The sequence below is a fragment of the Cnephaeus nilssonii genome (genome assembly GCF_951640355.1).
Source record: "Cnephaeus nilssonii genome assembly, chromosome: 1".
Lineage (NCBI taxonomy): Eukaryota > Metazoa > Chordata > Mammalia > Chiroptera > Vespertilionidae > Cnephaeus > Cnephaeus nilssonii.
Genome location: NC_137072.1, coordinates 114,188,297 through 114,214,031, shown reverse-complemented (window position 1 = coordinate 114,214,031; position 25,735 = coordinate 114,188,297). Strand labels below are relative to the sequence as shown.

Genomic DNA, 25,735 nt, shown 5'->3' with positions numbered 1-25,735 from the left:
TCAGTGATCGCAAACTGCTGTCATCATCACCAGACCCTGCCGCGGGCCTCAGCCAGCACAGACAGGGAAGAAAGGAGGGGAAATCGCCTGGTGTTTGACTAAAGCACCCTGAACTGCCTCAGAGTAATTCTCTAAGGTTTCAACAGAATAACAAATAACACAGCATAACAAAATAAACGCAAGCTGGGGAACGGGGTCCTGAAAACGCGAGCTTCCTGTCTTTTGGATCCACAGTAACAATGCTGACATGGCTGCTTTCCAGCTCTAATGCGACGCCAGGGCCTGCCAGTGTGGCCCGGGCCACTCCGGAGGTACAGGGCTGAGGTACTCACCGCTGGATCCCCGCGTCCCGGGCCCCTGGGTGCCCGCCTGCCGCGATTCAGCAGCTCCATGGAGCAGACCTCGCTCCCGGCGATTTGAGGGGCGCCGCCCAGGCCGAAGCTGGGTTAAATACTTAGGGAACTACCTCCGCTACGCCTATTGCCGCTTCTCCCAATAATGAAGCCCTCATGGGCACCACCTGTGTCTGACCCGTGGCCTGTCCTGTTAGAAATAAAGCAAGGAAGCCCAGCTGGTGTGGCTCAGGGATTGAGTGCTGACCCGTGCACCAGGAGGTCCCTGGTTCGATTCCCGGCACGGGCACATGCCCCGGTTGTGGGCTCGATCCCCAGTCAGGGGGGGGGGGGGGGGGCGCGTGCAGGAGGCAGCCATTATTTCTATCTCCCTCTCTTCTCCCCCTCCTTTTCCCTGTCTCTGGAAATCAATCAAAACATTTCAAAAGAAGAAAGAAAGAAAGAAAGAAAGAAAGAAAGAAAGAAAGAAAGAAAGAAAGAAAGAAAGAAAGAGAGAGAAAGGAAAAGAAAGAAAAGAAAAGAAAAGAAAAGAAAAGAAAAGAAAAGAAAAGAAAAGAAAAAAGAAATAAAGCAAGTGAGCCTCGAAGTGTCTTTACCCAGCGACCTGTGGCCGAGCTCGGATCTGAATCCCACGGCTGGAAGGCAGACCCTCAGTACTGGCTTGTGTTGTGTAAAAGGACCAAGGCAGAGAACGGGCCCTGACTCGTCAAAACCCCACAGAAGGTCTCGACAGCAGCGGGCCTTGTTCTCCCAAACCTGGCACATGCCAATGGTGCCCTCTTCCCTGCAGGGCCGGGCGCCGCTGCCCTGAGCAAAGCCCAGGCTTCCAAAGCCGCTGGCGGACGCCCCTGAACAGGAAACTCAGCTGTCTGAGTAACACTTGCTGGGGCTTGACTCTTCATTTTCAGGATTAATTCTCTGCCGACTTGGCATGGAGCTAGAGCTAATCCCAAGACGAGCTAACGAAAAGGAATGTGGAAAACAGAGCAGCCGAGAGAGAGAAAGAGAGAGAGAGAGAGAGAGAGAGAGAGAGAGAGAGAGAAGGAAGGGAGCAGGGAGGGTGGGTGGTGGGAGGTTACAGTCCGGGCCACCAGCAGCCGTGGGAAGAATAGCCGGCATCGCTCATGGCCAATGTCATTGTTACATTCGCATCTGCCGGACACCACACTAGGCACTTAGTGTACATTTCCTCAACTCCGTCTTCACCACATTGATTTCCAAGTCCCTCCGTTTCAAGCCCCTCCTTTCACTGTTCGTAGGAGTCCCAGTCCCCCCCGAAACCGCTCCCCAAGCCGATCGAGGACTGCGAGGGAGCGTAGCTTACCTGCCCCCGAGCTTCGCTCGCCTGTCCCAGTCTAAAGAGCAAACAGATAGACCGGCTCCCGGTGAAAGCAGATATAAACCTGGGAAACTGTGAAAGACAACAGCGTTAATGATTACATGGCATCCAGCCCGCCTGTTGCCGTAAACAGGCCACGAGGCCTATCTTGACAAGCGATAAATGATTAACACACATGCCCAGGTTCGGGTCAGCAAGATCTGGACCAGGAGCTGGTGGCAGAGGTGTCCTGGCTGCCTAAGCCCCTGCCGGCTAACGGGTTGACCTTCCTGGGTGTCGGGTCCCTTCCCGCCGGTGTGAAGCTGTGACGGGCGTAGGACCAACGTGCCGGGCTGTGGGGAGGGTCAGGTGAGATGACATGCCGGACACGAATGAATGAGGCTGGTCAAGCCCTAAACCCAAAGGACCAGGAGGGCGTTCACTTCTCCTCTGTGGGTGCAGGAGGACGGTCAGCCGGGGAGAAAACACGAGAGCCATCACTCCTGTCGGAAGTGATGTGCATGAGCTAAGCCTTCCCCCTTCGGAACCCGGTGGGACAGAGGGCTGGAGGGCCGGACACGATGGAAGGGACCCAAGAGAGTGCCTGTGCAGCCGGTGCCAGTCCAGGCTCAGCCAAGGGCACCTGCCCAGAGAGAGGTGGGGGTGTGGGAAGTGGGGCACAGAAAGATGGGTGCCCGGGAGTCCCCCCCAGTATGGGAGAGGGATGCTGGGAGACAGGGCTGTGTGGGGAACATGGAAAAGGCCACCCGATTCCCCGGGCATCGACTGAGAGCAGCCGGACGGCCTTTCCCTGGCTAATCTCGTTTCCCAGCGCCTTCATGTTGACCAAGGGGTGGGCTGGTGACCCGGGGGAAGTCACCTGGGCCCTGGGAGACAGCTGCCCGCGATGCTCTTATCAACCTGCCTCTGAGGGCTGGCAAGCCGCACACCAGCGAGATGGCATGCGTGCGCCCGGTGATGTCGGCTGTGCTGCAGGCAACGCAAACACACCCAGGCGGAGGTGCTGGAGCCAGCCTCCCGCATACCCGGCTGGTGCCCACCCTCCTGGGCCCACGCAGCCGCCCAGCCTCGCTCTTGCTGTCTCGTCATGCCGGTGAACGGCCTGGCCTCTCCGACTGCACCTTGCTCGGCCTGCCTCGTTTCCGTAGCCTTTAGGGCACTTGCTTCTGCTTAGCTGCTTATCCTTGAACGCAGACATAACAAGCATTGGAGGAATTCTGCTTACGTTTTACAAAAACAAAAAAAATGAAAACAGAACAAAACAAAACGCAGCTCCTTGCTCGGAATCGCCTCCCCTGGGGCGATAAGGAAGTGTGTACCAAAATAATGAGTGTTTGTCCAGGGTTTATAGGAACACGGAGACCAAAACCACAGCAACTGGAGTCTGTTGCCGGAGAACAAAGTTCGCCTCCCGGCCCCTGCTGGCTCCTTGATGCCTGAGATCTTCAGTCCTCTCCTAACCTCAGTCCCTCCAGTGTCCCCTCCCTGTTGTGGAGCGAATGCGAGTGAACGACCACTGGAGTCCAGACCCACTGTGTTTTGCAAAAAACCTTGAGTCTAGCATAGTTCAGATAAGCAAGAGACCAAGGACGCCAGCAGAACAGGGTGTAGCTCTCCCTGCCGACGCCCCCCCTTTTCTGCATTAACCATTTACTCTGTCCTTAGCAGGGGAAATAAGGCAAGCGGTCTGAGATCCTGTATAACCAGGCTTTTTACACTTAAGGAACAGCTGCTCTCCCTCCCAGATTTTCCTTCTTTAGTCCAAGGCCCCAGAAGATCTCAACCTTCACCCCTTCTGATATCTCCAACCATCCCCTGTCCCCCAGCCTAGGGCTTCTCTATCTCAGCAGGCTGAGAGTGAATTCCACTGCCTCTACCCTTAAATGAACCCTAGAATTCCAAAATTTTAAACTAACACAGCAAAATTATAAATCAAGGAAAAGCAATGAAAAGTTCTCTACTGTTTCCCGGCTAAAGCAGGGTTTTCACTATCTTTCACACAGACTCTCACACTTACATTTCCTCCCGGAGGCCTGTCCGGTTCCCCCGGGCCCCAAACCTGGTCCAGTCACTGGAGGCCAAAAGGCCAGCACGCCGCGGCGCTCCTGCCCCAGCACTTCCCCTTTCCTGTGAATCAAAAGCGTTAACGGAGGCTCCGTAGTCATCCGCTCGCCGCTTGAATTCCTGAAATTTTTTCAAAAAACATTGCAGGAAGCCGAAACCGGTTTGGCTCAGTGGATAGAGCATCGGCCTGCGGACTCAAGGGTCCCAGGTTCGATTCCGGTCAAGGGCATGTACCTTGGTTGCGGGCACATCCCCAGTAGGCGGTGTGCAAGAGGCAGCTGGTCGATGTTTGTCTCTCATCGATGTTTCTAACTCCCTATCCCTCTCTCTTCCTCTCTGTAAAAAATCAATAAAATATATTTAAAAAAAAAAAACATTGCAAGAGAGTACAGACAGAACATGAAGCAGACTGACCCATTCTAATGATAAGAGACAATTAGACCACAATAACACAGAATAACAAAGACAATGACAACCAACTGAGGATCTCTGGGCACCGTCGTGTGCTGGGATCTGGTCTCAAAAGTAGCGCTGCGTCCAGCCTTCCAGAGACCCTAGATGGGCGCCCACAGAACCAGAAATAAGTTTCTTACCGGTAAAACCAGATCCAGGCGGCTCCGATCAGAGTCAATCAGGAAATTTAGCAGGCGGGGTCTCAGACCTCTACCAGTCCCGGGGCTGAGGAACGTCTCTCAGAGAACTCCCCCTGGGTTGGAGAGTCCGGGGACCCCGGTGGGCTTCGGTCACAGGACCAGTCAAAGGCTGGTTATCTCGCTGGGGCATCTCCAAATGTTGTGGAGCAAACTTGAGTGAATGACCACTGGAGTCCAGACCAAATTAAAATTTAGGGAGCCTTTATTAGCCGGGCGGCCGGGAGACCCGGCGACTGCTCTGCCATTCTCCACGCAGGGAGACCAGAGAGCAGCAGCGACCCTTTGTGTAGGACCGCTTTTAAGCACATTAACCACATCCTATTTTTGCAGAGCAAGCAACCCAAGACAAAACAGTTTTTCCCAAGCAACGTCAGGATCATGCCAATGACGACCATGTTATTCACAGGGTCATCCTGTTCTTCAGAAAGCTGACAGTGTTCTATGAAAGAAGGCTACATGCTGGGAAGGGGCCATGAGACCGTATCTCAAGGCCTGGCCTGGTGTCAGCACTGACAACTCTATCTGGGGCATAGTCCACGGCCTCTCTGGAAGCATGCTCAAAAATTCCCACTCTCTAACACTCCCCTTGACATAAAGAAAGCCCCGAATTCTGCGCTTTCATGAGGTGGTTCTTTGGGAGGCTCATCCACCATCCTCTTGGCTCGCTGGCTTTCCTGCCCAACACCTGTCACGTGCCTTATTGGCCGAGGTGCGGCGAGCGGCACAAACTTGAACTCTCACTGATGCCAGGATAGTTCAACCGTTGGTTCTGCAGCATCTGGATAGACAGTGTCAGAGGGTGACGAGGAGCCTGGGGTCTAAGGTCAGACCTCAGCGCCAGCTCGCTGCTCCCCAGCCACGTCACACCAGACACCTGTGCTTTGCGAAGTGGGGTAGGGGAGGACTCGTCTCAAGGTCATGTGAGGATTGAATGAGCTGCTGCCCCTGGCAATGCCTGCCCTGTCGCAAGCAGTAAATATTCACTGTTGCTATTATTATCGAGAAATCCTTTTTTTAAAATTTCTTTATTGATTAAGGTGTTACATATGTGTCCTTATTCCCCCATTCCCCCCATCCCCCCCCCACTCATGCCCTCACCCCCCTGTTGTCTGTGTCCATTGGTTAGGCTTATATGCATGCATACAAGTCCTTTGGTTGATCTCTCCCCCTTACCCCCACCCTCCCCTACCTTCCCTCTGAGGTTTGATGGTCTGACCGATGTTTCTCTGTCTCTGGATCTGTTTTTGTTCATTAGTTTATGTTGTTCATTATATTCCATAAATGAGTGAGATCATGTGATATTTATCTTTCTCTGACTGGCTTAGAGAAATCCCTTTTAAAAAAAAATTCTCACCAGATGATATTTTTTTCCATTGATTTTTAGAAAGAGTGGAAGAGAGAGGGAAAGAGAGAGAAATATTGATGTGAGAGAAACACATCAATTGGTTGCTTCCTGCATGGCCCTGATCAGGGCCCGGGCCGGGGAGGAGCCTGTAACTGAGGTACATGCCCTTGAGTGAAATTGAACCTGGGACCCTTCATCCTCAGGCTGATTGGTGCTCTTTCCACTGAACCAAACCAGCTAGGGCGGGAAATCTCTTGTTTTACCGTTATTTTTATTCTTGGATCTTTATTCTTTTTCAAATATTTACGGAGCACCTACTATGTGGCCATCGTACCGCTAGATCCTGAGATGGGTAAACCTGTTACTTCTATTGAGTAATTCAGAGTCTGGTCAGAAGGATGAGCCAGAAGGAGGGGCCTGTGTTCAATAAGCACCTACTATCTGCCAGGTGCTGGTTATAAGTAGCCTCACTTACTCCAAAAGGCAGATCCTGACGTTTTGTTATTTCCATTCTAGGCTGAGCATACCTGGGTTCTGGAGGTCAACCCACTTGCCCAAAGCACCACGGCTTGTGAATGAGAATTGAGGTTTAACCCTTTGCACTCACTTGCTTTTTTCTCGATTTCTTTATTCTACTCGGGATTTAATTTTTTAAATACCCCAGATTTTACAAAGCGCGGCAGTAGAATAAAAAACTGGAGTTTCTTTTCATACAAACTTATTTATTTGGATTTTTTTATATTTCAAATTATTGATACATTCAATACAATTCGACATACGAGCTGCTACCGATGCTAACCGTGTCAAGTCACACTCGACATCCGAGTGCAAAAGGTTAAAGTAAGACCACCCATGCCCGGCTGATGTGGCTCAGTGGCTGAGTATCGACCCATGAACCAAGGGGTCATGGGTTCAATTTCCAGTCAGGCACATGACCAGGTTGCTGGCTCAATCCCCGGTAGGGGGTGTGCAGGAGGCAAGTGATCGATGATTATCTCTCATCATTGATGTTTCTATCTCTCTTTCCCTCTTCCTTCCTCTCTGAAATCAATAAAAATATCCTATATAATAAAGAGAATATGCAAATTGACTGTCACCACAGTGGAGACGGGGTTTCCGTAACACAAGATGGCTGCACCCACAGCGGAGGTCGAGTTCCCTTAACGAGCCTTAACGAGCAATCAGTAGGGACCTGAGGCTGCACCCTTCCCCCCCCCCCCCGTGAGGCTTGACAGGGGACCTCAGGCCATGCCCCCCACCCTGGTGCCAGGCTGGGGGACCTCAGGCTGTGCCCCCTGCCCCGGCGCTGGGCCAGGGGACCTGAGACTGCGCCCCCTGCCCAGAGGGGCTTGACAAGGATGGGACCAGCTGGGTCTGGATCTAGCCTAATGGCGGGGGGGGGGGGGGGGGGCGACCAGGTCTGGGTCTCACGCGATTTTGAGGCGCATGTGGGTGGGTGGGGACTTGACTCTGGGTCCCGTGGTGCACCCCAGACTCTGACAGGAGGAAGGTTTTCATATACATTTTACTAATTTTCTTTCATCTCTGACACTTCTATTACAGAGAAAGGGCAGATAGCAATATTAAAATATTTCCTCTAATTCATCCCCTTTTAATGTGCGCGAATTTCATGCACCGGGCCACTAGTATTAAGATAAAATAAAATAAAACCACCCACTCTGCCAGCCTGACCGGATCACTGTGGGAAAACTCCTCCCAGAGGACACACCCATCAGGGAGCCTCAGGGCCTAGAGTTCAGAGAATCTCTCTCTTTTGCTTTTGGCAGCCCAGCATCCAGACTGCCCACTTTGGAGGGACTCCCACTCCTGGGTTTCGTGGGCTCATCCTTCCCACCACCTTCTCTAGAATTTCTCTCTAGCAACTGTCCTACTTCTCTGCAGCAGCATCCATTTCTCCATCTCTGTTCCAGGCTAGGACAAATGTCTTAATATCACCAATTAAAACAAACAAACTAACTAGAAAGGTGAGGATGTGGAGAAATTGGAGCCCTTGGACGTTGCTGGTGGGGATGTAACTGGTTTAGCCACTGTGGAAAGCAGCTTGATGGTGTCTGAACCATTAGACATAGAATCCCCATGTGGTCCAGCAACTCCAACCCCAGGTGCACACCCAGACCTGCAGACAGGTGTTCAAGACAAACACGTGTGCACGAATGCTCACTGTTCACAGTAGCCAAGAGGCGGGGCAGGCCAGATGCCCGTTGGCTAAGGAGAGGATAAGCGGTTGTGGTTTATCCACACAAAGGAATGACGATCTGATACGTGCGACAACGTGGAAGGACCTTGAGACCATTGTGCCAAGAGAAAAGAGCCTGACACAAAAGGTCACCTGTTTTATCATTCCGTGTCCATGCAATGTTCAGGTAAGACGATAGAGGCAGAAAGCAGACAAGTGGTGGCCGGGGGCTGGGGGAGGGTGCGAAGGGGAGCAGCTATTTAATGGGGAAGGGGTTTGCTTTAGGGGTGGTGAAAATGTTGGGGAACTAGACAGGTGTGGCTGCACGACACTGTGAAAGTGCTAAGTGCCACTGAACTGTTCACTTTAAAATGGTTAATTAGCATGGCTCGGTGGTTGAGCATCAACCTATGAACCAGGAGGTTGAAGGTTCGATTCTGGGTTGTGGGCTCGATCCCCAGTAGAGGGGGTATGCAGGAGGCAGCTGATCAATGATTCTCTCTCATCATTGATGTTTCTATTTCTCTTTCCCTCTCTCTTCCTCTCTGAAATCAATAAAAATATATTTTAAAAAAATAAAATGGTTAATTAATAAATCAAATAAAATGGTTAATTTGATAGTGAGTTTCATCTCAGTTTAAAAGCAACACTTATGCTGGCCCCAGGCCTCCTGTGATCACCTGTTTCCCATGCTCTCTGTTGCAGCAAAATCTCCCAAAGAGAATCCAGTCTCCGCTCTCTTCTCAGCTCCCGCCCAGCGGGGTTTGGACCCACCACATCACTCACGTTGCATTTCTGAGGACATCCTTGATCCACAGTCAGTGGTCAAGTCCCATCACCTCCCAGCAGCCTGGATGAAGCTGACCACACCTCTTCCTCTGGGTCCTCCTAGAAATGCCCTTTGCAGCCACTACACTGGCCTGCTCTTCCCTCCGCCTCCATGGCCACCCCTTCTTAGTCCATTCAGCTGCTCCCCTTGTCTACCAGACTTTGTGGTGGAGGGTCCCAGGACACAGCCCAAAGCCCCCCTTCTGTTCTACCCACACTCTTCCCATGAGTGACTCATCCAGATGCGTAGCCTTAAAACCAATGATATGCTGTTGACCCCCAATTCTGTCCCTCTGGCTCAGACCTCTCCTCCAGGTCCAGATGCATATGTCCACCCTCCAGTCAGTGCCCCCAGGTGGCTAAGCAGCGTCTTGAACATAGCCGGTCCTAAACTACACTTCCGACGTCCATGTTCCAGCCCCTCTAACTTCCCAAATATCAAAGACTCTTTCCTTCCTCCAGACTCCCTCCTAGTGCCTGTCCAAATCGTCAAAACTCTCGTCGATTCTGCTCTCAGTTCTATCCGGGGCAGATGACATCCTCTGTCACCTGGGAGACTGCCTGCCATGGCCTCCCGACAGCTGTCCCTGCTCACCCCCCACTCCCCAGACGGTTCCATCCAGCGGCATCTCGAGTGACTTCCTACAGCAAAAACCAGGCCAGGTGACCCATCCTGCTTAAAGCCTCCTTGACTTTCCTAGAGGCAGAGCCCCCAACCCCCTCGGCCCAGATTCAGACCCTCCTCCTCCTGTGCATCAGTGTGGTTTAGCGGGACGGACGCGGCTTTGGCCCCACAGTGACTCAGCTTCCATCCCTGACTGCCACCAACCAGTGTGTGACCTTGAGCAACTCCCTTGACCTCTCTCAGCTCAGCTTCCTTACCTGTGTCACAGGCATGACAATATGTCCCTGTGGGAGGAGGATAATAACGTGTGGACATAATACCAACACCTAGCAGAGACTCGTGAATTGGACCTATTTTTAACACCAGTAAGTCAATCATTCATGAAATTGAGCGTGTCCAAGATAAATATTTATACTTAGCTGCTCCTTCAGAGCTCCTCCCTGTTTTTTGTTCGGCTTGACCAGGGTTGACTAACAAGCCCGTAGGAGGCTTTGGCCGCCCTTTGTGGGCCTTAATGACCTTGGGATTCCCAGGGAGACTCGGTACGTGGTTTGGATGTCGAGGAAAGGCTGTGGACCGGATGCTGGCCAGCTTGCATCTTCCTTAGACTTGCACAGGCTCACGGGAGCTTCTTCACTGAGCTCTGAGCTCCCACACGGTTCTTTCTTTTTTCACTGCCCTCCCTCCACGTTCCTCTCCCCCTCCCCTACCTTCTCCTCCTCCTACCCTCTTCTTCTCCTCTCCCACCCCCTCTTCTCTCTGCACTCACTGCACAGGGTCTCCCATCCCATCTGTATGCTGACTCTCTCCATGCCATTAGACACCCCCTGCTCCCCCTTCAAACCTGCTCCTCTCCATCTTTACCTTCCAGGTAAATGGCATCGCCATTCTCGGCACTCTCCACACCCCAACTTAACCCTGCGATCCATCCAGAATCTGACCACTTTTCATCAAAAGTGTCTCTTCCACCCAAGTCTGAGCTACTTCCATGGCCTCTTGCCTCTGCCCCTGCCCCTCATACCACCACCATCACCATCATCACCACCATCACCACCACCATCACCACCACCATCACCACCACCATCACCATCACCACCACCATCACCATCACCATCACCATCACCATTACCACCACTATCACCACCACCACCATCACCACCACCATCACCACCATCATCACCTACACCTACATGGTCATGAAAACATAAATAGAAAAAATAAATGAACAGAATCCATGGGTCCCTTTGGGTTGTGTCCTCCACAGAGTTCTGAGTCTGTGGCCTGTACTGGCTCTTACCTTGAGGGTCAAGATGAAGAACCTTTCTCCCTGCCAGATAGATGAAGTCTCTGAGATCCACTTGACCTTGGAGCCCCAGCTGCTGGCCCACCTTCCCAGCTGAGGATGTGCATACAGAGTTCAGGCTGATGCTCTGCCCTAAGGCAGCAAAGACTCTTTCCCTGCTCAGGGACAGTCGCTGCCTCACACCCTGCACCGAGGACCCGGAATGCTGAGGGGACCTTCCTTGCTATCAGGAGCACTGACCCAGCACCTGTTCCCAAGACCCCTCGCTCAGCCAGTTGTCATTTCTGTGGCCCTGGGCCAACTCTTTTAAATGGAGATACCCACAGCACCTTAGTCTTCCAAGGTGGCAGTTACTTTTCTGGGTCTGACAAAGCTTGGGTCAGGGCAAGGTGACAGGGAGGAAAAACAAAACAGCAAATACCAGTGCTCTGGGCGCTGGACCTCTTTCCTTCTGTTTCCTGAGGAGCAGCTGCTGGGGAGGGGACATGGGAGCCGGCGGAGGATGCTCTCTGTGCCACAGCATGAGGAGGGAAGGCCAGGGAAGGCGAATTCTCCCTCCAGGTTGATGAGGGGCAAAGAGGCAAGGGAGGGGCAGAGTCAAGACTGACACCCCCACTGATCTCACCGATTTGCCCTGGCCAGCTGGACTCAACCTCATTGTTCAACTCTTCCAGCCCCAAATGAGCTCCTGGGACTCTAAACCTTCCAACCTGAGGAGCAGCCACAGGCCAGGCCACACATGGACACTTGTTTGCTGCATTTCGCCAAGCAAGCTCTCCTCTGGAGAAGAAATCATCTGTCCATCCTTCCATCCATCCAACCATCCACCCATCCTTCCTTCCATCCATCCATCCATCCATCCATCCATCCATCCATCCATCCATCCATCCTTCCATCCTTCCATCCTTCCATCCATCCATCTGTCCATCCATCCATCCATCTACTCATTTGTCAATCCATCCATCCATCCACCCATCCACTCATTTTCTTATTCACTTACTAGAGGCCCAATGCACGAAATTTGTGCAAGAGTAGGCCTTCCTTCCACTGGCTGCCGGCACCGGCTTCCCTGTGGCACCCGGGACCCAGGCTTCCCTCCAGCCACTAGCACCGGGGACCTGGGCTTCCCTCAGAGCCCCGGCTTCGTCCAGAAGGACGTCTGATCTAATATTGTGCTTATATTATTATAGATTATTTAAAAAGGCTTCCTGAGGACTTACTAAGAGCCCGGCTAGGCTGCTGGTTAGTTGCTGGAGATACAGAAATGAAACAGATCAAGTCCCTCCTGGAAGGAGCTCACAGTCATTGGAGGGAGACAGACTCATGCAGAGAGCTGTAGCTACATGGAACCTGTTCCTTCACTCACTCCACACACACTGACTGAGCCTGCCGTCCAGGCACTGCCCTAGGCACTGGGGTGGAGAGGGATGACTCCCAGGCAGAAATGCCCACCCTCGTGGAGCTTACATTCTAGGGAGGAAGACAGACCAGAATACCAAGCGCGTGTGTGAGTGACGCAGGGCCATGAAATGTGACAGGTGCCCTGTGTGAGTGACGCAGGGTCACGGAACGTGACAGGTGCCCTGTGTGAGTGACACAGGGCCACGGAACGTGACAGGTGTCCGTGTGTGAGTGACGCAGGGCCACGGAACGTGACAGGTGCCGTGTGTGAGTGACGCAGGGCCATGGAACGTGACAGGTGCCCTGTGTGAGTGACACAGGGCCACGGAACGTGACAGGTGTCCGTGTGTGAGTGACACAGGGCCACGGAACGTGACAGGTGCCGTGTGTGAGTGACGCAGGGCCATGGAACGTGACAGGTGCCCTGTGTGAGTGACGCAGGGCCATGGAACGTGACAGGTGCCCTGTGTGAGTGACGCAGGGCCATGGAACGTGACAGGTGCCCTGTGTGAGTGACACAGGGCCACGGAACGTGACAGGTGTCTGTGTGTGAGTGACACAGGGCCACGGAACGTGACAGGTGTCCGTGTGTGAGTGACGCAGGGCCACGGAACGTGACAGGTGCCCTGTGTGAGTGACGCAGAGCCATGGAACGTGACAGGTGCCCTGTGTGAGTGACACAGGGCCACGGAACGTGACAGGTGTCTGTGTGTGAGTGACGCAGGGCCACGGAACGTGACAGGTGTCCGTGTGTGAGTGACGCAGGGCCACGGAACGTGACAGGTGCCCTGTGTGAGTGACGCAGGGCCACGGAACGTGACAGGTGCCCTGTGTGAGTGACACAGGGCCATGGAACGTGACAGGTGCCCTGTGTGAGTGACGCAGGGCCACGGAACGTGACAGGTGCCCTGTGTGAGTGACACAGGGCCACGGAACGTGACAGGTGTCTGTGTGTGAGTGACACAGGGCCACGGAACGTGACAGGTGTCCGTGTGTGAGTGACGCAGGGCCACGGAACGTGACAGGTGCCCTGTGTGAGTGACGCAGGGCCACGGAACGTGACAGGTGTCCGTGTGTGAGTGACACAGGGCCACGGAACGTGACAGGTGTCCGTGTGTGAGTGACGCAGGGCCACGGAACGTGACAGGTGCCCTGTGTGAGTGACGCAGGGCCACGGAACGTGACAGGTGCCTGTGTGTGAGTGATGCAGGGCCACGGAACGTGACAGGTGCCGTGTGTGAGTGACGCAGGGCCATGGAACGTGACAGGTGCTGTGGGAAAACGGAAGAACGCGGACAGGATGCTGGGTTGGTGGCAGAGCTGGGGAGATGGCAGATTTTAAAAAGATGGTTCTGGAAGGCCTCCCTGGCACCATGCCAAACCACCGTTTCCTTTTGGGGAGGGAAACCGGAACTTCTCTCTGCGGTGGAACACTACAACGAATAAGATGGTGCAGAGTCAGGCACTTCGGGGGGCCCAGGAGGCCTCTCTCCATCCTCTCCAGGGGCCAGAGAGCCTCTGAACGTCTCACTCTATTTCCTCTTTGTGCCCTGGGCCCTGGAAAGTAGAAGTTCTGCTCTTAGGGGCTCGTGGTGACTGACTGAGTCTGTTATCCGGGCTGACATCACTGCCAAGAGCGAAGATTGTCTGTCTTGCGACGGAAGCTGGATGTTGGGTCTCGTCTGCCCACCCTTCCCCTGCCCTGCTGTCCCGCACCTGCTGGGCTCTCCCGAGACCCCACCCCACCCCCACCCCCACCCGAGCCCGGACTGTGTTCCTCCTCCCTGGTTCCGCGGCTCCCAGGCATTCTCTTCTCTCAAAACTCAACCGGAGCCTTGCCTTTCCCAAGAGCCCGCCCCCCCCCCCCCGCGCCCCACCCCATACCTACCCAGAAATCTCCCCGATAGAGCATCCTGTTTGATAAATGAGACCTGAGCTTGAAACCCTCGGAGCCAGTGCAGGCCCTTTTGCCTGGTGTTTATCATGCAGGCGCCACCTGTTATCATCTGGTTTTTATCTGGGCCCCACCCCCGGGAGAACCCTGCTGGCAGGGGATTTCTGAGGCCCCCGGCCTGGCAGCAGGGAGGTGGCATGCCAGGCAGCATCCTCGGCGCTGGGCTGGGCCTTTTCTGCTGTGGCACCCAGATGCCTGGTCTTTGAGCCCTCAGGTTCCAGGCACCACCGCTCAGTGACTCAGCTCGAGACCGACTCCAGGCCTCCTTCCCACGCTGCGGCCGCTCCCTCACACTGTCCTCCTTGGCCCTCGGCCCACTCTCAGCCCGCCCTTCGGGGCAGTGAGCTGTCAGGAGCACAGCTCTGGGTCTTCGGCAGCTGTCCCAGCCCCTTCACTCTGAGCTGCTTGGCCCCGAGCGATTCTTGCATCTTTCTGCCTTGGGCATCTGCACCTATGACATGGGAACGGAAGCAGCAAACCCCAGCTCATGGGCCGCTGGCCAGGGACTCGGGGATCCTTGGAGGGCTCGGCTGTGTGGCTGCCTCAGACAGTCTATAGCAAGCATGTCAAACTCCGTGGGCTGCGTGCCTTGTTTATTTGGCCCGTGTTTAGCCTTTGAGTGTGACATGTTTGGTCCACAGGGACAATGCCGTGGATAAATGTGAGTTGTCGCCGTTCAACCCGAACTCACAATTAACCCGACCCTTTACACGTTCACAATTTTTGTAATAAAGAAAAAAATTACAGCCTAACAGTTACGGTATAGAAATGAGAGCTGGCAACGTGTGGCCCACTGCTTGTAAATTGTGTGACCCTGAACAAGTTTCCTTAAATCTGAGGTTTAGTTTCCTCGTCTGTGATATTGAGAAGGCAACGCCTAATGCACACACTTTGTGTCATGGAGCCTCTCTTACAAGTTCTCCTCCCCAGAAAAAAAATCCTGTAACTGTGTGGTGATGGGTGCTAACTGAACTCACCGTGGTGGTCCTTCCACAATACATACATATATGTCAAATCATGTATGTTGCATACCTAAAACGGACACAATGTTCTATGTCAATTATATCTCAATCAAAAAAAAGGAAGGCATTTATTGAGTGCCCACTCTTTGTCCAGGGGCTTATCACAATCAGACACACAGGAAGCACCCCATAAACGTGGGCTGAATGGATGCAGGGCTGAGCGAATGGGTGAATGGAGATGATAAAACGAAGAGGAACCAGTCCCTTATCACAGAGGTTACAGTCTAATCAGGGAGACAGCCCAGCTGTAACTTCGAGGCCAGGTGATAAATTTTTTAAAGGGAACGCGCAGTGCTGAGAAAGCATGTCAGGAGATTGTTAAATCCACAGGCGATGGCTCAGAGGGCTCGACCGCAAAGGCAGTGCTAGGGCTGTGCTGCCAGAACAGGGCCCGGATTGAGGGGGGACCGTGCTCCTCATCTGGAAGGTGGAAAACAACAGTGTAGTAACCACTGGTTTTATCTACTCAGCACCTTTCCCTTCTCCTTTTGGAAGAGAGAAGAGCTACGCAAATACCCACTCCACACTGCCTGACCTGAGCATCAGCATGTTGGAGGGCGAGAGAGAGAAATTTTTTTTGCTCTCACTGAGTAAAAAATCAATAATCAAGATAATCACTTGCTGTGTCACTGTTTGGCTTTTACTTTCTCTATATATACACTGAGTGGCCAGATTATGATGATCTCTGAACGCATAATAATCTGGCCACTCAGTGTATATCCTATATAATAAAAGGCTGATATACAAATTGTCCCCTCGACCAGGAGTTCGACCAGCAGGCAGGCCGGCCAACTGCCCATGTCCCCTCCCCCTGGCCAGGCTGGCCGGACCCCAGCCATGCACGAATTCATGCACTAGGCCTCTAACATATATATATATACACACACACACACACACACACTGAGTGGCCAGATTGTTATGCGTTCAGAGATCATAATAATCTGGCCACTCAGTGTACAATCCCACATTCTCTGAAACACAGCCTGTGGCACCCTCGGGCCACTTCCCACATTATTTTTCTTCCTAAACTGGATCAAGCAGTCAGCCCCCTGAGTGTTGATTCGCCGTGTGAGTGCGAGGGTCTCACCGGTGAGACCAGGGCCGGCCACAGAGCACCGAGATGCTCTGGCGCTGCCACTCCTCCCTCGGAACAGAGTTCAGTGAAGGCGGGGAGCGGAGGCCACACAGCCTCGGGTCTCCTGTCTGCCCATGTTTCACATCGGGTGGCACCCAGTGATGCGGGCGGCGTCTCCCTCACCCCAGAGCGAGCCTCGGAGGACGAGCTGAGACTCCTGAGGTCTGCGGTAGGCATGGAGAGATTTTAGCACCCCCCCCAATAACAAACACCCCCCACCCGCAGCAGGAGAGAGAGAGGGGTGCCGAGAGCGGGCTGGCGGCTTCTGGAGGGTTTTCAGCGTTGCTAGCCGTGGGATCTGCTGCCACCCTCAGTCCTGCCACCGGAGCGGAAAGCAGCCAGAGACATCGTACTCCGATGAGCATGACTGTTTCAATAAAACTTTATTTACACAGGCGGGCAGTAGTTCTCTGCCCTCCACCCGGAGCCTCCGTGTGGGCTCACTAACGCTCTGACTCAATGCACCAGCAGTGGGCTGTCTGGGAGCAGGTCTCAGCAGCGCTTTCCTAAGAACTCAGACAGCGCCAGTGCCCCTGGCACCAAGCAGGGCCCGGGCAGCGCCCGCCCCTCATGCCACCAGGGCTTTGGGGAAGGGTGGCGGCAGGTGGCAGGTGGCTGAGTGAGTGGATGATGACGGTACGTCCTCGATAAACAGCAGTCTGCTCCCACGAAACCCTCAGGCTCTCATGAAGACACTTCCTCCTCCTCTGCCCCATCTGCGTGAACAGCACCACCAAGCTCCCCCTAGGGAGCAGCTCGAGGACCTGTCCTGGGTCCCCCATCCAGGTGGTCCCATCTCACTGGGAGGGGTCTCACCCGGTTCGCCCCATCCCCCTGCCGTTGTCCTGGGCCAGGACGTCAGCCTTCTGACCGGTCTCCCTGCCTCCAACCTCCAGCTTCCAACCCAGTTCCCTACAATCTTTTAAAAATATATATTTTTTTATTAATTTCATAGAAAAAGGGAGAAGGAGAGAGAGATAGAAACATCAGTGATGAGAGAGAATCATGGATCGGCTGCCTCCTGCTTGCCCCGCACTGGGGATCGAGCCCGCAACCCGAGCATGTGCCCTGACCGGGAATTGAACTGTGACCGCCTGGTTCGTAGGTAGACGCTCAACCCCTGAGCCACACCGGCTGGCCAGGCTTCCCTGCAGTCTTTTTTTTTTTTTTTAATTTCTTTATTAATTAAGGTATTACATGTGTCCTTATTCCCCCATTACCCCTCCATCCCCCCAACTCATGCCCTCACGCCCCTGGTGTCTGTGTCCATTGGTTAGGCTTATATGCATGCACACAAGTCCTTTGGTTGATCTCTCCCCCTTCCCCCCACCCTCCCCTACCTTCCCTCTGAGGTTTGACGTTCCCTGCAGTCTTACTGTTCTCAAAGGCCAACAGCCTGCTCAGAAGCCTTCGGCGGCCTCAGCTGCTTCTAGGCTAAGCCTCCAGCTTCTCCACTCCCAGACCCACGGGGGCACACAGAGCCCTGGCAGCGGGGCCTGCCCCTGCCCCTGCCCCTGCCCCTGCCCCGCCTCAGTTCCGGCGTGTGCCCTGCAGACAGCCCGCCCCAGGCACGAGAACGGTGCCCTTCCTCACTCACGTCTCCCTCTGCGGGGGTGTCCCCCAGCGGGCAGCAGTGCCCTGCGCCCACACTCTTCATCTGACCAATCCCCACCCCGTTTTAGGACTTGCCCCTCCCCATCCAAATTTCCCCATGCAGCCTGCAGGGGGCAGTCTCAGGCAGAGTTCACTTCCCCGCTGGAGTCCAGAATGCTTCATCCCAATGCCCTGGGCCGGGCCCAAGGAGGACACGCAGCCGACCGGTGGTGAAAGGCTGACTGGCCGCCGGCGTCTATTAGGGAGAACTGCTATTGATCAGGACCTAATGGTGATTGTTTGCATGACTCTTCAAAATTAATCCTTGAGCAAACCCATCAGAACCAAACGCCTAGCGAAGAAACTGCCCGGGAAACGCTCCTCACCCTGCCGAGCAGTGAGGCTTCCCAGGACGCGTGCTCGCTTCCCCGGGAGAAAGCGGCCTTCCACCCCTCTCCGTGGTGCTTCCTCCTCCGTCTCATCTGCTCCCGTGGTACAGCCGCGTGCCATTCCCAGGTGAGACTCAGAGAAGTCAGGCAACTTGCCTGCGGTCACACAGCCAGAATGGGCACCGACTGCCCTGTGGTCCCCCACTCGAAGCTGCCCCCGGAGACAAGAGAGCCACCCGCGGCTGCTGTGCCTTCTCGGTGGGATTGGCTGCTCTGTGCTAGTTAGAAGCCATCTGAACGCATTTTAAGCAAAAAGCCTCGTGCCCGGCCGGCGTGGCTCTGTGGTTGAGCATCGACCCATGAACCAGGAGGTCACGGTTCAATTCCCGGTCAGGGCACATGCCCGGATTGTGGGCTTGATCCTCAGTGTGGGGCGTGCAGGAGGCAGCCGATCAAGGATTCTCTCTCATCATTGATGTTTCTCTCTCTCTCTCTCTCTCTCTCTCTCTCTCTCTCTCTCTCTCTCTCTCCCTCTCCCTTCCACTCTGAAATCAATAAAAATATATTTAAAAAAGAAAAGCTTCGTGATGTACATATCCGGTGGCTGCTGGCCTTGTGATGGATGAACTGCAGTCCGTCCTGGCCCTTGCAGTGTGAACCTGACTTCGAGCCGCCCTACCTTTGTGGCTTGAGTGGGAAGGAGACAAGAGTCCCTCCTCTAAGCAGCGCCTATGAAGTGAAATCTTAGCTCCATGGCATTGGGACCTGGGTCTCCAGCCAGACATTTAGCTGGAGCGTCAGCACCCGTGACTCTCCCCTGGGTATCCGCCGCGCAGAACCTCTGCTTCTCACCGTGACCGTGGCTTGTCGACCTCCTTGCCCAGCGCAAACATCGGCACCGATGCTGCCAGCCCCCGTTTGGTGACACACCTGCTGGAGGTTTTGTGTTTGTTTTGTTTTTTAATCAGAACTGAAAACCAGGCTAATTGTTCCAAACACAGGCTTTCCTTTTGCTTGGCTGCCAAGGAAGCTGGAAAGGAGAGAGAGAAATGCAGAGAGACCGGCTGAGGCAGGCCGCCGGGAAAGGGAGGCGGCCGAGGACCGCAGGGTCGGCAGGTGTCGGGAAGGAGGAGCTAACCTTCTCTGCGTGGGAGAAGGCATCCAGGCTGAGGGACCACGTGGGAAAGACACACCAGTGTCCTGGGCCCCTGCTGCCTCGCTCTCAACCTCATCGACGCATCGGCAACACTTACTGGTTCTGGACCAGACGGCCCCCAGCCCCCTCTCTCCTCTGACACCTGCCCCCGCTCGCGGCTCCTCTCCTGCAGGGCCATCGCTCTGCGGCTTCCCCTGCTTGGAGGGCACTGTGTCCTGCCCTCCATTCCCATCCGCTCCTGGTTTTTGTCCTTCCTGGTCCCTGCCACTCCTTACACCTCCTGTCTGTGGACTGGTGCCTGCTGTCTTTCCGCCTCGCTCACCGATGTCCCTCCAGCGGCCGGCGTGGTGTCTGCCTCATAGAGAGCGCTCTGTGAAACGTGGGTGACGCGTGACGGCGGGCTGACCCGCACCCGGGCAGGCTTTCACGGGGGACCCGGACACGGACGGTTCTGGCCGTGCCGTGGGGGTCAAGCACTTCACCCATGTTGCCAAAACATCGGCTGGCGAAGTTACACACATCACTGAGCGCAGTGCCAGAGGGCGAGGAAGGAGAGGCCCCCCAGGTGAAGGCGACCTTTGACCCTTATGCCAGGGGCTGCTCAAAGGCGCGGCTGCAGGTCACTGACTGCGCACACTCACCCTGCAAACAGGAGCGGAGCCAGGGGTCGGTCCTGACCTCTCCACGCACGTCCACTCCGCGCCCCTTCAGCCACCTGGCTAATGCCTGACACCTTTCATTGACGACGCCCCGTCCCAGGCCACCCTCCCTCCCACAATGCTTCAGGTCATCACTTTTCCTTTTCCTCCCCGGCCCTCCCCCCCTATTTAAATGTTCACGTGGCCGAAACCGGTTTGGCTCAGTGGATAGAGCGTCGGCCTGCGGACTGAAGGGTCCCAGGTTCGATTCCGGTCAAGGGCATGTACCTTGGTTGCGGGCACATCCCCGGTAGGGGGTGTGCAGGAGGCAACTGGTCGATGTTTCTCTCTCATCGATGTTTCTAGCTCTCTATCCCTCTCCCTTCCTCTCTGTAAAAAATCAATAAAAAATATATATATATAAATGTTCACGTGTAAAACTGGAAGACTGGCTGCCTAGAGGGGATGCGGGGGGGGGGGGGGGGGAGGTGGCCAGGGCCCCAGAGAGCAGTGGTTCTATTTCTAGGGCCAGTGGCAAGCCCCACCCCCCCGCCCCCCCCATCACGTGTCGGGCCTGGCTGTCTGCTGGAGACGGGCGAGTGCAGAGAAACAAAGGAATAAAGTGTGCGCCTTCGCCTCTCTCATCTGATGTCATTCTCTTCCGAGTCTTATTTTTAACCGTTCATTAGAGAAACCTATTTTGGTCTTAGAAAAGTCAAGTTAAGAAAAAATATGGCTTTATTCTTTTTTTAAAAAGTGACCACATAGATAAAACCCAGCTCCTCTCCCCAGGTCCTCGGCCACAAGGACACCAGGAGCCCACGTCGGAGGGAGGGAAGCTTGAGGACTGTGTCAAGGTCACACTGCAAGGACGGAGACGAGGGGAGATTTGAACTCAGATCTGTCTGGTTCCATCGCCTGGGGTCTCTCCTGTGTGTTTCCTTCCCCCATCCGAGCACCCGGATGCTCCCCTTTCCTCTCCCTGTGAAGGCGCCTGGCTGGGTTTTCCAGGTCCCTGGTCACTTGGCTGAGCTCACCTTGTCCCCCTGCCGGAGCCCGGGATCTTAGCCCTCCTCTTTCCTCTTAAATGCAGTCACCCCCACCCCAACCCCCAGCCAACAGCCCCTCCTTGGGGTCACTCTGACCCTGTGCCAAGCACAGCGCCCCAGGGTCGTCCGGGCACCTGGCATGGATCCCTAAGGGAGCAGGTGAGCAATCCAGCGATGATGAAACTGTGATTCCTGTGCAGATGTTACACCTCACAACCACCCCCGGAGGGAATCATCCGTGTTTTCACAATGAAAACAACTGAGGCCAAGATCACCCAAAACGTGGTGAGCAGGGAGCAGAGCCGGAGTCGGGCCAAGCCTCCTAGACACCGAGTGGCCAGATTATGATGATCTCTGAATGCATAATAATCTGCCCACTCGGTGTATATCCTATATAATAAAAGGCTAATATGCAAGTTGTCCCCTCTACCAGGAGTTCGACCAGCAGGCAGGTCGGCCAACTGCCCATGTCCCCTCCCCATGGCTAGGCTGGCCGGACCCCACCCATGCATGAATTCATGCACCGGGCCTCTAATATATATATATATTTATACACTGAGTGGCCAGATTGTTATGCGTTCAGAGATCATAATAATCTGGCCACTCAGCGTAGCTCCCATGGCTGGAAGTGGGCCCACACTCACAGGGCCTGGGCTCCGACTCCGGCTGCGTGACCTTGGGCCAGTCCCGTCCCCTCTCTGGCTTTCTCGCCCTTCCTCTGGGGTGTAGAGACGGTAAACACCCTCCCTGCTTCACAGGGTCGCCCTGAGGGTTGTTTACTAACACGGACATGAGAAGTCCTCAGACCGGTGCCTGGCACTCGGCTTCACATAGGTTAGCTGCTCTGTTTCTTTAAGAAGTTTTGTTATAGGCAGCCCGCATCATGGGGGCCAGGTAAGACCTTAACTAAAGTCAGAATTCTAGAAGGTCAAGCTGACTCCGCAGCCCACGCCGCTGACCTTTTTCAGTAGCGCCTGTTTGTTCGGTTGCTCTTCTCCACAAAGGAAGAAGGAAGGAACACACAACAGAAGGCTCGTCAGTGTGATGGGAAAGGGTCTCCTCCCGCTCGCCCTCTTGTTTCTCATTATGGGGGGCGGGGGGGCGGTGCTAGTGGATGATGTAGGCATTCAGCAGAGCCGGAGCTGGCCTCGCAGCCTCGCCGTGTACAAGCAGGATGACCTTGACCACGTTCCTTAACCTCACAAACATCTGTTTATTCCGCTGTCAGACGGCGAGGAGAGTGCCAGCGTCGCTGGCCTGGGGGGGGGGGGGGCAGGACCTCTGACGCCCCATAGGGAGCGTTCCACCAGGATGGAGACCCTGACCCTCAGCAGCCCTGCCGCCCGCCCTGCAGGAGCGCCCTCATACCTGCCCCTGTCCCCTTGGGGCCTGGGAGAGTGTGTCCCGCTCGCTCCTGTCTCCAGAAGCAGAGGGATCGGGGCTTAAATAATGACTCTACTTCACTGGGGAGAGTGCGCCCCAGAGTTCCCCACACCCACATCCCCACCGAGGGTACCAAAGGCCATCGCTGGCAGAGAGAGGACCAGACCTCTGCCCCCTAGCTTCCCCACAGAGCACCCCCCACGCCATGAGTTTAACAGATTGCTCCCCAAATTAAAAACACAAGACACTACTCACCACCTCCGGTCTCCCGCTAAGACTCAGGGCCAGGACTCCCCGTGGGAGGAGCGCAGTTCAAGCCACACGTGGCGCCGTGGCGTTCCCATGGGCTGGATTCTTACGAACTTCCCGGAGCTCCCTGGCCTTTTCAGCAATGTTTTCCCCCAGCCTGCTCTTCCAGTCCGTCTATCAGATTCCTGCTGCCTTTTTAGGCTCCTCGCTCCTCCCTAAGTTAATTTCCTTTCAAGTGTTTCCCCATCCTAACCCAGGCTTTCTCAACCTTGGCACTGCCACACGTTTGGCAGGTGTTTCGGATCCAGGGGCTGTCCTGTGCTTTAGTTCGGAGGGTATTTAGAGCATCCCTGGCCGATACCCGCTAGATGCCAGCGGCAAGGTCTCCTGAGTTTGTCTACTGTGCCCTGACCAGACCACAAATGCCTCCATAATTGCCAACTGTCCCCTGGGGTGCCAAGTCGCCCTAGGCAGGAGCCACTGTGTTAATCCCACTGAGTTCTGTCCCTGTTGATGGAGTCACTTCAGGAGATCGTATTTCCATCTCTGTGCTTCTATGTCAGCGAGACCAAGTGCCGGGTAGCCATCTGCCCTGGACCGGGAACCCTGTGCTTCTAGTCCCTCCTTCTCCAGGCGTGGTGTCCATAGAGGAATGTGAGTTGGATGTTTATGCATGACCATGTTCAACAAGAAGCCAGTGTTGCTCGTGGCACTGTATGAGTCAGGGTTCTCCAGAAAACCAGAACGAACAGGATGTGTGTGTGTATAAAAAGAAATTTATTTTAAGGAACTGGCTCATGCAATTCATGGAGATTACAAGTCCAAAATCTGCAGGGTGGGCCAGCAGGCCTAAGACCCAGGGCAGAGTTGCTCTGAGCCCAAAGGCTGCCTGCTGAGAAATTCCTTCTAGATCAGGGAAAGTCAGTCGTTTCTCTATCCAGGCCATCAACTGATCGGATGAGGCCCACCCATATTAGGGAGGGTAATCTGCATTCCTCAAAGTCCGCAGATTTACTAGTAAATGTTGATGTCACCCCCCAAAAAACCTTCACCAAAACATCCAGAATAAGGTGTTTTTTAAAAAATACATATTTTATTGATTTTTTTACAGAGAGGAAGGGAGAGGGATAGAAAGTCAGAAACATCAACGAGAGAGAAACATCCATCAGCTGCCTCCTGCACTCCCCCTACTGGGGATGTGCCCGCAACCAAGGTACGTGCCCTTGGCGGAATCGAACCTGGGACCCTTCAGTCTGCAGGCCGACGCTCTATCCACTGAGCCAAACCAGTTAGGGCCAGAATAATGTTTGACCAAATATCTAGGCACCGTGGCCCAGCCAAGCTGACACAAACAACTAATCATCACGGGCAGTGATGACGAATTACTTTATGAAAAGGGGCGGTGATTACTGTCTGAAATGTCAATGCTACAGATGCCACACCGGGGCCACCAGCGGCTCTTCGGCCTGGTCAGAACAGTCACTTGGGGAGCCTTGAAAACATCCGGGTGCCAGAGCCGCCCTTGGAGAGGCAGGTGCATTTGGTGTGAGGCAGAGCTCAGGCAGTGATGCATCGTGGGAGATCCTCAGGTGGTCCCAGCCTGCGGCCAGGGTGGAGAGCCGCTGGGCTGAATGAATGACTGCATGACCCGTCCTGCCCCAGGACGGACCAGCAGAGATGAGCACAGACTTTGCAGGAGGCGGACTGGGCTTGAGGCCCCCTTCCCTTCAGGGGAGTATGGGGTGTTGGGATGGCCATTGTGCCTGCCTCAGCCTGGGAGCGGGGGTGAGAAGAAAATGCTTGGAAAGCACCCAGCACAATCCCCGGAGGGAGGGGACGTGTGTCCCATGCCAATAGGTACCTGTTCCCATCTCCCACTTGGCACAAACAGCCTGGCGTCCCTGCCTGTCGTGTGAAGTTCCTGTTGAACTCTAGTAACACTCCCGCTTTCTCTCACCTGGATTGAGCTGGGAGAGGACACTGCTAAAGACAGGCGCTGTCTCATCTTCACAGCGACCCGGCGAGGAAGACTCGATGGCAGACCCAGGCTCTGGAAGGAACTGGAGGCTCAGAGAGGTTAGGGGACCTGCCCGAGGCAGGTGCCGACAGTCCGGGATTTGCCTGACGCTCAAGGTTAAAGCCTTTGAGTATCTTGCATCCAGAAGACGGAAGTCCGAGCGATGGCCCCTGGGAAGGAGGAAGCTCCAAATGCCGCATGGTTTGCAGATGTCACACCGTGTGCCGAGGACGCCTGAGAAATAACAATACCTCTTTCAGAAGGAGTGTGCGGTTCCCCGAGACCTGGTGCATGTCCAAAGCCAGCACGTTCCCGGAAAAGAGCAGCCGTCAGTGGGGACCGTGCTTTAAAAGAAAGGGCTCCTTCACCACAGGAAGCAGCCATGCAACCCCCCTTCACAGGAAAGGCGAGGCCCGCGGTGCACCTGCCCGGCCGGCATCCCCAGGGGGTGGAAGGAGGCGTGGCCTTGGAGCGGGCCTGTGCACAGGGCAGACAGCGCCCAAACGTCCACTCTGCAAAGCAGTGACAGGTAACACAATTCCTTTCTTCTTTCAAGTCAAAATTAGGCATTGAAGTCATCTCTAAATGGTTTCAAAGATTTCAGAGTGTAACACATCGAGTGACTCTGGGTTCCTGGCAACTGCCAGCATCTGAGACGTAGGCGTCCGTCTGCCTGGGCACCGAGTCCCCGCAGGCTCACTCTAGACTCCGCCCCGAGGGCATGAGGCGCCTTCTGCTCGCTGTCCCCGGCACGTTCATTTCCAGACTCATTCACATGGGCTCACACTTTAAAAAAATTTAAATTGTGAAACATACTGTAGGTTTTAAAATAGCAATAAAATATGTAAATGTCCTATATAATAAAGAGGGAATATGCAAATTGACCCTCACATCATCACAAAGATAGTGGGCGCCCACAGCCAATAAGGAGGGAATATGCTAATTGACTGTCACACCCTCAAAGATGGCGGCGCCCACAGCCACAGGATGGTAGTGCCCAGTCTCCCCAGCCCCCCAGCTTCTCAGGGCCAGCCAGAGGCGC

The 25,735-nt window shown here is 54.6% G+C and overlaps 1 protein-coding gene across 3 annotated transcripts in view; it reads right to left on the bottom strand.

Moving 5' to 3' along the window:
• Nucleotides 1-22,971, bottom strand: part of SLC2A9 (solute carrier family 2 member 9) — a gene marked incomplete at its 3' end in the record, with an annotated part of 76,640 nt that extends 53,669 nt beyond the window's left edge. Inside the window, exons 1-2 of one of the 3 annotated variants that reach the window (XM_079776650.1) lie at nucleotides 22,683-22,971; nucleotides 1,678-1,764 (exon numbers count right to left, since the gene is read on the bottom strand). Of the gene's footprint in view, nucleotides 1-1,677; nucleotides 1,765-3,709; nucleotides 3,816-22,682 lie in introns of those variants that run through there. The other 2 variants (XM_079776649.1, XM_079776651.1) reach the window with 2 other exon arrangements.
• Nucleotides 22,972-25,735: the final 2,764 nt, after the last annotated feature.